This window comes from Phaethon lepturus, unplaced genomic scaffold, assembly GCF_000687285.1.
Source record: "Phaethon lepturus isolate BGI_N335 unplaced genomic scaffold, ASM68728v1 scaffold17976, whole genome shotgun sequence".
Taxonomy (NCBI): Eukaryota; Metazoa; Chordata; class Aves; order Phaethontiformes; family Phaethontidae; genus Phaethon; species Phaethon lepturus.
In genome coordinates this window covers 70,028-85,844 of record NW_010548467.1, presented here as the reverse complement: position 1 = coordinate 85,844, position 15,817 = coordinate 70,028, and the positions used below count along the sequence as shown (strand labels likewise).

The 15,817-nt window shown below is 40.8% G+C and overlaps 1 protein-coding gene across 1 annotated transcript in view; it reads right to left on the bottom strand.

Annotated features, from left to right (window-relative positions):
* LOC104623035 (transcription factor COE1) overlaps window positions 1-15,817 on the bottom strand; it is a gene marked incomplete at its 5' end in the record, with an annotated part of 102,636 nt that overhangs the window by 73,299 nt on the left and 13,520 nt on the right. The gene's annotated exons all lie outside the window — the stretch shown is intronic.

Here is a 15,817-nt window from a genome sequence, read left to right as displayed (position 1 = left end):
TGCAGTACTGAAGTACATCAGAATTTAACTGTGCGGAAGCAACAGGAATAACATTAACCGTAAAAATAACGTGAATAAGACAAACAGCTCTGGCTAACTCTCAGCTGTGGAGCCTTATACAGGTTGATGATAAAAAGCAACCCCATCCCAAATGACACCAACTTCTTCTTGCTCATACAGCATGACCTGAAAATATGACACCATACCATTAGATAACGCTTTGAGTAAAGTGGGTACCTCAACAATTTCATTTGCCACAAAAAATAGATTCCTTAAGGAGCAGCAAAACTCCACCAGTCAATCTCAATGTTGAAAAGAAAGACTCTTTCCTTTAGATAAGAACCTAGTCCTCAGCAGAGAGAAGAGGCTGGCTCCACTGAAAACACATGAAGGGTTGCTATTGCCCACACCTTTTCTGCAATGTGAATCAGGTGTCAATCAGCAGCTAACAGCTCGTTAGCTGCATATATGCATATATACCTCTTTTTTTAGGGTTGTTGGCATTTGGCTGTGAATTGCTACTTGGTTGAAAGGCTGGTTGAGTTGTTAATTTGGTTTGTAACTTTGAGCATTTAATGACTCAAGGCAGTCATGCACTTCAGGTAAGGATTTACTAGGAAAATAAGGGTGTGAAAGCCACCCACATGTAGCACCATCCAGGACAACACCCTTGCACCCATGAATTACTTAGTGTGGCTGTGTAGTGGCACAGCCCCTGCCCTACATTCTTCTCATTGTAAAGACAGTAAATTAATTCATTCACAGAAGCCTACTTTAAAATGCTCCAGACATAAAGCGCTAAAGAGACCCTGTGCATCTTTATGATTATTTAGTGAAGTTCCGGTCTGTTGGAGCTAATTGCACGAGTCGGTGTGGCTGGTGAGAAGCTCCTTCCTCCCAGCCCCGGGGCCGGGCGGGTGGACGTGGAGCTGGGAAGCAGGAGGGAGCTGGAAAGGGAGCCGTTGAGTCACCCTTAGCAGTGAGCGTTTCTGTGGGCATTGCTACAGACTTGCACCACCAGTGATGGAACGTACGCATGGGGAGCAAACAGACCCCATCCCTACCTACAAAAGGTCGTAAGTGTCAGACACAAAACTTTTCCACTACTTAAGCTGATGGGGATGCCAGCTCCAGTGAAAAACACACACAGGCAGAAAAAAATCATTACCCTACTCCAAACTTGGCAGAGCACAGCCATTAACTTTTACATGAGCTAACAAAAGAAACATCCTAACATTACCATCACGAAAATGTAGCGCACACACAGAAGTAACTTCAGTATGTTTAATTTGGATTCAAGTTACTTGCATAAAACCGTGCATAAAAACCATTGCAAAGTCCAAAACCAAATGCTTTCCTTTCAGCCGAGCTCACAGCAATGGATTTACAGTGAAAGCAACTTTTCAAAATGCCATCTAGCCCTTTCACAGAATCAAACTTTTTCATAAATAAAAATTAAAATCACTTCCAAATTACACCCTTTCCAGTTGATTGTGGACACACACACCCCACAATAAAACCCGAAGATAATCAGTTTCCCATGTGTCAAGAGAATGAGCTACTTTTCTTACAGACTACAAGCAACGTTTTTTTCCTAAATACCAGTGAATAAAAACTGTTTGAGACCATAAGCCATTAACAGAAAACATATGCGGGCTTCAAAATTATAGATTCAATTCATTTTCAAAATGAATGCAAGATAACTGTTCTGCAGTTAGAGGTCCTCGCAAGAGGTCTTGCTATTTATCCTGTGATGTTCTTTGTGGTACCTACATTGCACTCAGAAGTGCAAGGTGCTGCACTTTCTGTGCTGCCTCATTTATTTGATTCTGATACTTTATACATGTATGTGCTTAATATCAAATACATGCCAAGTCCCAGAGCAGCCAGAGGAACTTTGAGCAGACCCTCAGGTCCTTGTGCTGCATTGGGGCTGCAGGTTGTTCACTGGGACACTCTTGCCCGCAAAGTCAATGGGACCACTCGCACATGTAATTTTTTTAAATATGTAGCAATTGTGCTTGAATCAGTGCCTCACCGAAACTGCTGGCAATAGCCCGGGGCATCTCCTCAGAGAAGGAAAAGTCAGGGCTTGGTGGTTTAATAAGCAGGGCAGGTTGGTACCCTTTGCAGGCACTACCTGAGAAGCAGCGAGAGCGCTGTGCACTCCCAAAAGATTTCAGGGCATTATTTTCCCTTGGGACCAGTCACAAAAACCCGTGAGACTTCCCAACTTTCCCCACACAGCCTCTCTTATCTTAAAATGCAAGTGTCTGTAAAGACTGGAAGGGCTGCACGAAGGCGCTGCCCCGCGAGGGAAGCTGCGCTGAAGGGCTGTGTCCTGAGGAAGCCTGAGGAGACGTGCTGAGGGAGGCATCCAGACTGCTACCTGTTTTTGAAGGCACAAAACATGTTTATACAATGACATATTTGCAACAGCCAGTGTCGTTTGGGACACTGGTCTTACTAAAACTTTGCCCTTCCCAGGCCCTTTCCTTGGAGCACCAGGAAGGAGGATGGAAGAATCGTGTCCCATTTGCCGGCGTCACCACAGGTAATGTTGGGAGGGGGGCAAGGCAATGACCTCAGCTCTATTTATGCCCCTGGTACAAATGTCTGGCCAGCTCAGGCCCTCAACTCTTCATATTTCTTCTGTTAATCATTTGGCAAGTTTCAAAGTGCTGTCTGGAAGGTGTTTACTTCTGTGCAACCCTAGAAAAACAGAGCTAGGCAGAATAATCTTTCCATTGGAGACCTTGATTTTTCTACATTTTGTTTTGGTCACAAGAGAAACCAAAATACAGAACATTTTTTTGTAGAATGCAAAGTTCCAGAATATCTATCTGGAATTAACTATAACACTTTCTAATATTTCCAAGAAAAACAAAATATTTTGTTTCAAAATATTATCACTTCACATGCTCTTCTGTAACACTAAAGCATCATTTCTAAAACAGTATTTTCAAAACAAATATTAAAAAAAGTTACATAAAATTTGTGTTTTTCTGTAGAAAAAGAGATTTGGGTTGAAGTCTGAAACTTTGCTGGTAAAAAAATGCGGTGAAGGAATTTAGACTACTTCTAATATAGGCAATGAAGGGTACATGATTGATAACATGAATGGACTTTAAGTCCAGAGAAGAATAATAATAAAAAAGAATAATTACACAGTCTTACTCACGTAAACTTTTTTTTTAAATGAACAGCTGGCAGCCAGCTACAACCAGAAGCAAAAGAACTGGTAGCCTAACTATCAGATAAGATTTTAAGACTCTCTGGGGTGAGCGTGTTACATTGGCTGCACGTTTTCAGAACAGTCGTTGGACTGGTGAAAAACTAAATACTACCCCTCCAACTGCAGGCACGGACCTTGCAGCTCCTTGCTGAAGGTGATGTGGCCGCATCCTCCACCTGCTGAAATGGCCTAACGGTTATGAGTCTTAATGAGCTGCTCTCCTTCTTTGCATAGTATCAAGGCAAATCAGTATCAACATCGGACATGTTCCACTGTGCTGCTCCTGAAACTGTGGTTTGAGTTAACAGACATAGATGTTAGAGGGAGGTGCTGCAATCCCGAACTTATTGAAGCCCGTGGGAATTTTGCCACTGACTTCAAAGCTAAGGTCTCTATTGATAAATTTTAAGGATTTATGAACAAAAACTTTAACGACTTTCAAGGGAAACAATGTTCTTTTGAAATCTTCATCTTTTCTCAGAACATACAGTGTTAAAATCTTATCACCTTCCATACAAAGGATGGTAGGTACCGACTTCAGCACACGGGTAGCAAAAAGGAAGTTTGCTGTTGTGCGCTCTGTGTGTGTCAGTGTGTTCCTGTATTCCCGTGCTCCCCTAGCTACTGATATACAGGGGATTTTTCTTCCTTCAAACTGTGACAATAAAATGATTACCCCGTCACAGTTTAGCATAATGGTTCAGAAATGCTCGTGGCATATTGCAGAGTTAAAGTGGAAATTATTAGGTAGCTCTTCTTTGTTATAATAATGATCACTCCACAAATAAAAGCTCTTCTCCCAAAGGTACTGCAAGGCACAAAATGCTAATTCTGAAGATTATGTGTGCACTTTTATTAAATATTACTATGCCCTGTCTGTTTGAGGGCTTCACTGCTCTGATTGTTTTATGAGTGCCATGTTAATGTCAGCCCCATCTTGCTAGCAGCAGGCACACATTTTAGCTTTTGTATGAGAGTTGATCAAAGGCCGCGTGCTGAGGGAATTGCTGAGAAAACACGGACAAGCGATAAAAATCTAACAGATTAATTGGTTTAAATTTCATTTCAGGGCGTTGAACTTTGGCTCAGGACACTAGTATTGCACCACCAGTCAGGGCCTAATTACCACATTTCCAATTTGCCTCTGAACAATGCTTGGAAGGGAGAATAACAATGGTACTAATAATATTAATAACAATAACAATAATAACAAAACAACAGCAATAACGTCTCCTCATAGCTTCTTGTACATGTTTAACAACTAACTTTGTGTGCAGACAATTGCACTAGGAAATCCCTCTCCCCCACATCACCATCCATCTGCCTCCTGAGCATCTCTATCTGCCTCAAGTAGCACCTAAAGGCAGAAGAAATAGCAGATACCCTCAGGAGCATCAAACACCTGAATTTACAAACCAATGAGTTGCTGATTCAAGCCCCTCACAAACACACACTGGACATCACATAGCCTTAATTAGGGACCTGCATTTATAAACAGACATAGCACTTCATCCTCCAACAGAAATGGTCTATTCATTCCATTGATAGAAAACAGAGGCTGGAGCAAAAAAAAAAAAAATATTTACCACAAAGTTTATGGGTGGCCTTGAAATAAGGGTTAATTGAGCTTAGAAGTAAATGTTCACTGAGGTGAATTAGTGGGATGCACAGCTACCAGCAGGACTCTTGGACTCCTCTTATTAAGCTTCTGAAATGTATGTGCTCTATGATTAATATCCAGTTTGTGCTGGTGACTGTAAGAATGACCTCGCCTGCAGTCTTTATCATGAATTGTGGTTTCATCCTCCATTATTCCATAGATGAGACTCTGACAACAGTTGCTGCATCAAACAGGAGTTTAAATGATGGGATACGTGCTTTTCTTTTTCTTTATTTTCTCTTTAAGAGTATTGTGACACGCAAGGAGAGTTGCATAAAGGCAGTTAAAACTGGGAATTCAGAGGAACAGAGAATTTATGTAGTCTTAGAGGAGGTACTGAAAATATCTGGAGTTTAACTTCATTTTCCTTTTTTCTTGGCTAAAACCTAATTCCAGGCTAAATACATAAATGAGCTACAGATTAACCCGCAGTTTATCGGTCTGATCCTGCAACCTGTTAAATGCTTTCACCAAACTACCGATTTTCAGAATATCAAGACAAATCAGTTTTAAGTATTCAAAACCATGACTTATTGAAGTTGTGATTCAACAAACCACTTGAATGCTTAAGGACCCAGACGAAGAAGTTGCAGAGTAAGGAACTAGATTTTTTAAGATAGTTGGGCAGTGCTCTGCGCAAAGCTGCCAAGAGCTATGTAATGTATACGGAACTGGGGTTTCCCATTTCAAAAAACACTTAGGTTACATGTAGACTACCCTGTGCAGTGCAGAGCTCATCCAACCTGACACAAGAACTAGCAGCAGCAGAGCTGACACACTAATGCCCATTCAGGAACTGAGCTGCTATGTCTGTTCAGTGTTGCAGAGAGTCAAATGTAGCAGTGACTCAAGGCTAACTCTGGAATTTCTACAGCATTTTTATATCATCTGGTGTAGATCTTCCCTCAGGTATCTCATAGCTATTGAAATCATGTAGGGTTTGTGACTCTGAGCAAGGCAGCTCCCAGGAATGGTCTGAGTCTAAATTCCTTTCCCACAGCACTCGGGAGCCAAAGGTGTACAGCACTTGTTGGGATGCTCAAGGCCTTTTTGAATAACATTTTTAGTTTGTCAAGGTATGCTTGTCCTTGAAAGGGGAGAAAAACTTATTTCTTCCCTTTGCTAATTATAGATTTACATAGGTGTTATACGAGGGGAAGGGTTATTCCATTCATCATTGTTTATAGTGGATTTTCCGCATTAAGCACTTTAACAGATTGATTTTATCAGGTAGGGGGGGAGGGTGGTTTTTTCCCAGAACTGAAAATTATAATTTTTCCAAAATTTGGCAGTTTGAGAGAATGAACCAAGGGGGTGGGGGGTGCGGGGGGCGGTGGCACGCATGGGGTGAGCTGGGCTGTTTTGTGGTGGGTTTGTTTTTTGTTTTTTGTTTTCAAAAATTAATATTCCTGAGAAGCAGGAGTTATCATCACCTGCTCACCGATTTTGAGCATGCTGAAAGGGTGAACCCTAAAAAGTTTGTGTGCCCATGCAACAGTACCCACAGCCCAGTGTGTGGAGGCATTGCCGGAGCTGTATGAAGCCAAAGCAACTGAAAGCAACTGAAGTTTACCAAGGCAGCCTGGATGGGAAAAGTCCACAGGACCAGCCCAAAGGGTTAGTCATAGACACTTCAGGGAAAGGGAATGTGGCAGGGTTTTTACATATTTTACTGGAGCATTAAATCTTCACTCTTAAGCTAAACAATGCATTTGCTGTTTATCTCACTAAAGTGATGATCTTCCTGCTTTCCTTTTTCATGCCGCAGCCTGCTCTCTCTCCTATTCTCTCCTGACAATAAGCAGCTGCTGCGCAGGAAACAGGGTAACAGAGGTTTCCCTCTTGAGGAGATAACTCACGCAGCTTTATGCAACACAGGCACCAGGATGTGATGCCCTGCTCCCCCTTCCCAGCTCCCTGCTTTACAGCATCTTGATATTTGGGACTTACCATTTGCCAGCTTTAAAGATTACAACACCCTGCCAAAAACGGCAGCCTCCTCCCGGTGCTTCATGACGTCTGCACTGGATGAAATCACCGAACCAAAAATATACACACGGTGCAAGCCCTCCAGGTTGGGGGAAGGGAGGGAAGGTTGCCTTTGTTTCTGTTTTCAAGTGGTGAAATTAAAGGTATTGGCTGTGATTTTCTGTGTAACATTTCAGATGCTCAGTTGCCATTAATGGGAATTGAAAATGTAAATTACCTGGGATAATATTCCACCTACAATCAATACTTAAGCCCGTGTTTCCCTTTTATCCTTGCTGATGCCTCAGCTAGCAAAGTTACATTTCACGGAGTCCTCTGTGTTTCTCTTTCCTTAATGATTTCCAAAGCTCTCAGTTGTTGATCACTGCCTGAAAAATGATTGCATGGAAAAAGGAGGCAATCCTGAATAATGAGAGATGTGTTACAAAAAATCTGCTGTGTATTTTACATAAAACATTTCCATAAAAATAATAATTTAGTTATCTCTCTTTGATTGCAAGAAATGCACTTTCATTCATTCTTTTAAACCCTTTCACATCACAGAAGTTCTGGGGGTTTTTTTTGCTTTTTTGGTTTTTTTTTTTTACTTTAGGAGGTACCTCCTGCTTTCCAAAAATTAATAAAACAGTAGGAGTCCTTCGCATCTCACAGCAAGTTGGTAAAACTTGACCTCCAGAAGAGAGCTCCGTCATGTTTGCTCGGCAAATAACAAATTCCCCAAGAAAAATGCAATGTTGCAAAAGTACTTAAAAGTTTCATTAAATTCAATATATAAGTTCAGCCAAAACATGAATATATATATATAAAAAAAATAAATAACACTTACATTATTATTCTTGAAAAAATTTATATGCACTCTCTATATATAAATATACATGTATTTCAAGAAGCCTAACTTTATTGTGAAATTTTTTGAGGCACTGTTCTGATTTTTTATTTCAAGGAAATTTCAAGTAGATTTTAGGCTATAATTTTTGCATTCATTATTTTTGCCCCAAAGCTGGAAGATTTTCCATTTGAGTCAGCCATGAAGAAACTGTTGCGGATGGCCTCAGCCCAACGTAGCACTCTGCCTAAACCAATGCAATTACTCAGCTGACACAGTCTCTGTTATCTTGAGCACCTCGGTTTCACAGGGGATAGAGACACACTGGATCAGGAGAAGAAACAGCACATCCAAGAATATCGCATAGGGCCCACCAAATATCGGCAGCGCTTCCAGCTCCACAACTGGGGACAAGCTTGTTCAGACCCAAGCACCAAACCAGTGACTGCTGCAGCGCGCTCTCCTCCCTCAGGGATGCACAGGCATATTTTGACCCCAAGCAATACTATGAGCCCCCAAATTATTGCACTACAATTTCTTCACTCCTTCCTCCATCCCGTGGGGTCACTTGCAAAGGCACAGGAACAGTGTTCCTAAAAGATGGGAAGCCAAAGACAATAGCACACAGGGGACTAAGGTGCGATACACGTACGGGATTGTACCATTTTATCTGAACGTGGACTTTAAAAGCTTTGTTACAAAAACAGTGAAAAAGTCCTATATGCCTCTCCCATTTTAGTTTCCATGGCTTCTTACTGATTTAAGTTCTGCTGATGAAGTTACAGAGCCCAGCTAAGCCAATATGACTATTTTAAAAACAATAAGCATGTCCAGAAAGGAGACTGCATCTGTTTAAGTGCACTAAAGTTTAAAAATAGTTGCACTGGTGCAATTTCTGGGTCAGGATGATGGCACCCCCACAAATGCAAGCCCAAAACGTGTAATATAAATCAACCCTAAAAGTTTGTCAAAACAAATACCGCTGCATACCCCAAAACCTACTTGATTGAACTGACAGGTCTTTAGTGCTGCTAACTAAGGTTCTGAACCAGCAAAGCATTTTATAGGATGGAACCAATCATCTGCCTCATGTTAATCCTGCTTTGCTGAATCCCAACCTAACAGAAGGGCAGGTGGGTGCTACTTCTAAATTCATGTTTTGTTTCACCATCACCCTGGTCTCATTTTCTCTCTTTTTTCCCATCAGTACCTTAACAAAACTGTAGATCTCTCACAGCAAATATCTCTAGAGTCAGAACATAGGAATAAATAAAAGCTTCCGAGCCACAGCATCCCATCCCTGCAAGGTGTAAAAAGCTCAGCATTCTGAGCACAACAGCAGCAAGTCTTGATGTTCAGATATATACTGGTACATTATGGCCACACTGGCAAGGCTTAGTCAATGATACACAGGAACTATTCCAGATGAAACATAGAGTTCAATCTAAATCAAAATTCTCACTCCCCCAAACTAAATATTAGTATCAATTAAACATTAATGGAATCTTTCACTATCACAAAGAAAAAAAAAAAAAACAGAATTCAATCCCCTCAAAATCAGTTAAAAACCCCACTATATTATACAACACAACAATCAGAAGTTCACCTGAGATGGGTTCTACAGCAAACAAAGAATTTATTTCATCCTGATAAAAACAAGAGCTCCAACTAAAATTAATTTTTAGCTGAAGTCTCTTTGTTCAGCAGAATTGAGAAGGTCTGCCCACAACAGAGAGCTCGCAGTAATTGTCTTTCAGAAACAGAACAAGCCGCGTAGAAACACAAAGCAGTTGTGGCAGGGACAGGGAGTGCCTGTAATCCCATTTCTTCAAGGGAAATTCAAGTACCCTAAGAGTTCTTATTCCTCGTCTGATTTCTCTCACAAATCACAGGCTGCTTTCTAATGCAATTTTCTGGAGTCTGAGAATCATAAAGTCAAATATGAACAAGTCTAGTGGAAAATCTGTGACGCTAATCTTGGCCTACGTTGTATTTTTAACAGGCACTGAATTTGTGCGCCGGATTATCCAGATGGCCATACAGGAATCATCCTGATAGGATTAAACCTTTGTGCTGAACTCTGCTCCATCTGTTCTCAGAGGTTTGCCTATCGCTATTGGAATACGAATATTCAGCCTATGTCTAGTACCATGACTGAAAGCGCCTGTTTACCACACACATGTATATGTGCACACACATATCCTTGAGTACTTGATTAGTAATGTGAGATGAAGTTAGCCTCAAGTTTACCACTAAAGAAACATACTGGTTTTATTATTCATTTGAAGAACAAAGTATGCAATATCTAAATTCAAACAAAAAAGCATTTTTGTTGTTGCTCTGGGACTTGTTTAATTCATTAAACCATAATACTGCCATAAATTTATAGATGAAGGCATGACTAAACGTAAAGCAGCAAGGCTCTTCATCTTTGAAATCTGTTATTGTATGAGAATGTATGACACAATCGCACTTTGAAGATATCATGGTTAAATATTCTAGATTAAAAACCAGCCAACAACAAAACACATGCGTGCACACAGCATTGGTAGCTGTTACTTGCATCTCAATCTAGTCGCAGGCCAAGAACAAAAAAGTAATAATCAGTCCCAGTAAAAGAAAAGCTTATTCCCATTAATGTTGCTTTCTGCTTTTATTATCTATTAATGACAGTCTTCTGCATTCATTGTTGCAGCCTGCCAGATGCAGCAAAGATCCATATTCATCATGTGCAAAAACTGTGCTCCGACTGTCTCTGTGACAGGTTACGCAGAGCTGCCAACGGAGAGAGCAAGGTCCGGTGGACGGCCTCGGGTTTCCAGGCCCTGCGCCAAGGGAAAAGGTAGGCAATCTGGCTCTTCCGTAAGAAAAGCATCCCAGTGATCAGAAGGTTTAACTAAATCGCTTTCCTGGCCAGAAATACACTACAAACTAATGACTACCTGGGATGGGAAGGATGGATAAGAAAAGCATATTAGTAGTAGTAGTTGTAGTAGTAGTAGTATTAAGGTTTGATTCAGGAATGCAATACTCAGCCCATGTTTGTGATGGCAGCAGGACAGCAATGGAGGCAACGTAACCTGAATTGCATTTCAAGCAGAAGCCCTGATTGCGTTGCAAAGACTGAGACCGCCTTGTCTCTCCTGCGCAGTGTCTTTCAGGCTATTTCCTCCTCTGTTCTTTGTGCTGCTCTGAATGCGGGGTCAAACACCCCCTCCCAGCCATTTAGGCTTTACTTGCAAAAACACAAGCATAAAAATATATTTATAGTTCATAGTATCTGTCCAGCAATGACACCACATAAAACCAGCACGCTGAAAATCTGAGGAGTGAATACTTTGGACTCAAGCCTACAAACGCTTAGAGAAGTTTTTCTTTCAATGTGTCTGATAAAGTCATGCTATGTTTTTATTTATTTATATAGGGCCTTATTCAGACCACCTACCTAAGGCATTGCAGCATGTAAAAAGTCAGACTCCAGCTCTGGCTGAGCAAGTCAGTCTGCCTAAATTAGGATCCTCTTTCTGCTATACAATGAGCAGAGATGGGCAGACACCTCTGGAAACCTGGAGACCCGGGAGCTCCGCGTTGGCTCCCCAAAGTACCAGGGGACCTCGGCAAGACAATGTCATAGGTAGGAAGCAGCCAGAAGCAACCCCATAACAATATCTGGCAGCTGATATTGAACAGGCACCTGACTGTGGGCTTTCCAGCAGGCACCCTCTGCTCAGACTCAGGGCTGAATGAGGAGGCAGCACTCACCGTCACCTTCAAGGTCACAATCCCTGGAAGGGGATAATTTTCCACAAAGGGCCCCTAATCAGAGTTGCTGTACCTTCCAGTGCCTCAGAGAAGCAAACGTGGTCAGAAAAATTTTTCTCCCTCTCTTCATCTCCTCAAAGAGCCCAGGAAGTTGAGCAATGCTCTCACCTGAACGTACTGCAGCAAAGCTCTGTGACCTCAAACCCCAACCCACAAACTAAAGCTGCAGCTGGAAAGATGAGCAGCGTTGCGGTCAGGCCTGCAATTTACCTCCGAGTGCTGGCCTTCCCTCTCAGCACGGATCAGGTAACACCAAACCTATGAATTCCATATGCAAGCCCCGGTTTTCAGCGGGGGCTGACAAGATAAATTATTACAAGATAAACAGCAAGGCGAGCTGTTCAGTTTCCAACAGCGGGGGAGATCTAGCACGTCTGCTGCCATTTCACAACCCAGAAGGGACCTCTGCGGGAAACGCGCTTTGCTTTTTCATGGGATAGACATAAAACTTCTGAGAGAGTTGCTACAAAACCAGAATGATATGGTATTAACCAAACATAATTAATTCTGAATTTCTTTATACTCCCATTGCTAACATGCACTTCACAGTAAAAAGCACACAGGTTCCTGCAGCATTTGAGACCAGATCTTTGGAAGCACCCAGCTATCCAGTGGCTCCAGTAAGCACCTAACGGAATTTTCAAAGTACCTGGCAGACAGGCCTAGAAATTCTGTAGCCAGAGTTTTGAAAATTCCACTGAACACCTACCTGCAAGTTTAGGCACCTTAGTGATTTCAGAGTTTGGCTTTAGGTCCAAGAATTTCCAAAAACATTGCTGTGGGATACCTACACTTTTGAGTGACCACTTGGCTCACAAAAATGGATCAGAAGTTCAGAAAGTCCTAACCACCTACTTCATGAAGGACAGTATTTTGTTATGCATCTCACAGTGGCCGTTGTACCTTAACTTGCAGATCAAAATGTTTTGACTTACTTTTGAGAAATAATACATTTTAAGCTGCTAAATTTCAGACAAATTTTTCATAAAGCTTTATTCTTTATCTTTTTAATAAACTTCCTAAACCTATTCGTTTCACTCAATGAGGTCATAAACCAGCACTGCTTATATTACAGTGACTTTCACACTAAAGATTTGTTTTGTCACAGAGAGAACTATAAATTCATGGAATGAAGGTGGGAAGCAGAAAGGACTAATTGTGATGCAAAAAGCTTTCTGGTTATGCTCACCAAACAGTTTGGGTTAAGATTTTAAAAAACACTTTATGAAGTTGTACTACTGCTTTTAATGAAAGCACACTTTTTGCAATACCATGCACTCCTGAAAATCTTGTATTCTGGATTTGGGCCAAACACAAAGCCTGTCTCCATTCCAATATTAATTATTAGTAGTTTATTTTTGTTCTTTACTACTAACATTAATAATTTTCAGATGGCAACCCAGATTAGAATATCCACTCCAAACATCCCACCCTGGTGGGTTCCATTTTCTGCATCAGTTTCCTGGTTTATGCTATTAACTCATTTCCTCGGATGTAGAGGACCTTTGTCAAATACTCATTTTGCTGGGGAAACACTTGGCAGGCACCCTGCAATGGGCAGTAACAGAGAGACTTGAATGCTCACACTGGTCTTCTCTCAGTTCAATGAGAGGATGTGCAGCCTGAGATGCAAAAAATACTGAGTTCATTATTTATGAAGTGTTCTAATCAGAATATTCTAAATGACAATTTGGTGAAAAATTTTCACCTAAACTTTAATCCTGATATTGGTAGCACTCAGCTGATTCACAGTTTTGGACATAAGTTCCATGGGAACGGAGACCTTTCATAATCACTGATTGCTTTGGGGTATTTAAATACCGGGGTGCCTAATATGAAACATTTGGAAATGTCCAGATACCTGCAAACTGCTGTGAACACCATTCTTTGATAATAATAACCTTTGACGACATCCAGATGAGTTGTCAAAAAATCACTAGTTCTTGGCCTTCATTTACAAACCACAATTCACAAAATCCTTTTCTTTTGTACTCTGCCCAAATCAGCAGGGGACTGGAGTGAAAAAACATCTTTTCCCAACACAACAATAAAGGTATCCTATAATAAAAAAGCTAAGTTAGAGGAATTTGTTCATAAATAATATTAATCATATTACAATAATATAATGTTTTGTCATTTGCTGGTGTGCACATTTTTGAAGGTTGGAAAAACAACGTCTGGCAAAATTTCACTGCCATACGGTGCAGTATCTCTCAAATATTTCTCTAATCCTAATGTCATTCTTCTCCCCTATGATGCTGTTGTATTAGCGACATGGTGGCCAGCAAAGCAAGTTGAAAGGCAATGAGCGCTCATTATCTATGAATATTCATTGCCTTTTTGAGTGCTACTGAATGTTCTCCTGTACTGGTAGCTGTGAAGTTTCTGCCAAACAGTGTAGCTAAGGTTTTTCTACTTGCATAACTGTACTCCGATTCCTCTGAGGTCTGGAGAGAAAGCTCAAACCTTCAGAAGGTGGTTGGTGTAACTCCAAATAAGAGTCAACTCTTGGTGGTTGGAGAATTCCCATCTGAACTTTTTTCCCTTATCTGTTTGCTGTAACAAAACAGGTTTTTTTCACACAAATCTGTATCAAATTTTAATGACAGTCTTCCCTATGTTTTCTTCTTTTGGCAATTTTGAAAGCTCCTCTGCAAAATCCACAAAATGCACTCTATCTTCATCCAGGTACTATTTTTCCATGAATTCATGGCATCCTCGTAACAATAGAGGGTAACAACATATCTCAGCTTGACATCGTTTAGATATTCTGGGGGAAGGGCTGTTTCATTTTCCATTCATTTGAAAAACATAAAGGGCAGCTGCTCATGGGTAGAAATCACCACACCTTATCTTTTTTAAATCAAGGTGTCTTCCACTTCCATTGTAGCATTTTTTTCTTTTTCAATTAGATGTGACACCAGATCCCTGATAAGTGACTGTCAAGGAGGAATCCTTTCTAACTGTGGTAATTGGAGTATCCAAACTTGATTTTTCAGGAGGTATTTCCATAGGCATTATGTAACAGCAATCCTTTTTATTAAAGACTAGTATCCTTCAAATGGTATCTTTTAAGTCCCCTGCAACATGGTGACAGCAGTGTTAGTACATATATATTATGAAATAAAGTTTCAATAATGAAAAAAATCACAAACTCAAACCTCCAACTTCATGAAATACCTACAGCCTAATGGCAGAACTGAGAATTCTGAAATCTCCTCACCCAAATCAACCATTAAAAACCCACCTCCCAGAAAATTGTTTAAATCTTGTTTTCATTTAGCCTCAGACTAAAAATAAATTTTGAAAGATCAAAATTGCTGCAGCCAGATATTCTAAGCTTTTGCGTACCTCTCCTTAATGTCTGATTTATGACCCAGACAAATAGAAACAGAAGATTTTCTGCTTTCTGTTTGATGTGAGTAGCTGTGAGAAGGGCAGCTCCACCTACCCACCCACCCACTTCTTGTGAAATTCTCAGTAATATCCAAAAAGGAAGAAGGGGTCCAGGCCTGCAGACAGCTACTCTGCTCTGGTGAACATTAAAAAATGACATCAGCATAATTCAGTGGGGCATAGTTTAGTTAACACAGTTTTGACTACCTAAATTGGACTTGTATGAATCTGAGATCTGCTGTGTTTCGCTAACCTGATGGATCACAAGTTTTTACTCCTGAAGGGACAATTTCAGTCACACAGCCTGACATCCTGCATAGCGCCCACGAGAGAAACCTCACCCAGCAATTCCTGGGTGAGGAATTACTTGAACCCTTAACTGCTCCCCGCCCTGCCACAAAATTTTTTGGAAGATACCACGTCCTGACTTAACATTTGCAACCTGCAGAGAACCTGAAGTTTTGGCAACTTACTTCAATGGTCCCCAGAGTTAAAATCTTGTTGAGATCATATTGGAGTCTTTATCTACAAATTCTCTCAGGTAAAACACCTTATTTTTTGGCTGTGTTTTGTCTCTTCAGAGGGACAAATGCTCTAGCTCCATCTGAGTATACACACTGGACTAATCCAGCCCTGGTGTGCTCACTTATATTAGAAACATACAGTAAGTCCACAGGACAGCAAAGAGGTTAATATTATATGCTCGGTGAGGTCAAGCTCCAAGAACACATAACAAGCCATTATGTAAAAAATTGCCTGAATTTATGAGTCACTGCATTTATGAAGGAACAGATATGAAAAAGACAACTTGGCAAAAGTAAAGAAAATTATTTCCAGCTTGAAGTTTTGCAATCCTTCAGTATATCAAGGCTCACTTACTGTTATTACT